Here is a 499-nt window from a genome sequence, read left to right on the forward strand (position 1 = left end):
TTATACATATGTGTGGGGAGAGAGAGAGAGAAGCGCTCGCGCGCACACGCACACACACGTACATGAGGATATCGCTTAGGGAACTACCGAAACTCACTCTCTCAGCCATCTGTGAGGTCAATCTATCGAATGTAGAGCAACATTGCCAACCAGCGCGACCTTTCTATTCAGAATATGGGGTTAATATTAGCTCCCAACCTCAAATAAACAACAATTTGTCTGCAAACAGAAATATGAACCGGCCCAATTTTACGAAATGTTTCTTACACACACCCACACGCACGCGCACACACACGCACACACACACGTATTCTCATATATACATATAAACATACGTCTATGTACATGTATATTTGTGTGTGTGTACATATATATATATATATGCATATGCTCCTATGTCCATGTGTCTGTGCATAGAAATGTTTGTTACACACACGCACATATACATATACATACATGCATACATACACATATATATATATATATATATATATATATA

At 38.7% G+C, this 499-nt stretch overlaps 1 protein-coding gene across 2 annotated transcripts in view; it reads left to right on the forward strand.

The window, feature by feature from the left end:
• Positions 1-499, forward strand: part of LOC106868277 (toll-like receptor Tollo) — a 292,526-nt gene that overhangs the window by 15,222 nt on the left and 276,805 nt on the right. The gene's annotated exons all lie outside the window — the stretch shown is intronic.

This window comes from Octopus bimaculoides, chromosome 1 (genome assembly GCF_001194135.2).
Source record: "Octopus bimaculoides isolate UCB-OBI-ISO-001 chromosome 1, ASM119413v2, whole genome shotgun sequence".
Classification (NCBI taxonomy): Eukaryota; Metazoa; Mollusca; class Cephalopoda; order Octopoda; family Octopodidae; genus Octopus; species Octopus bimaculoides.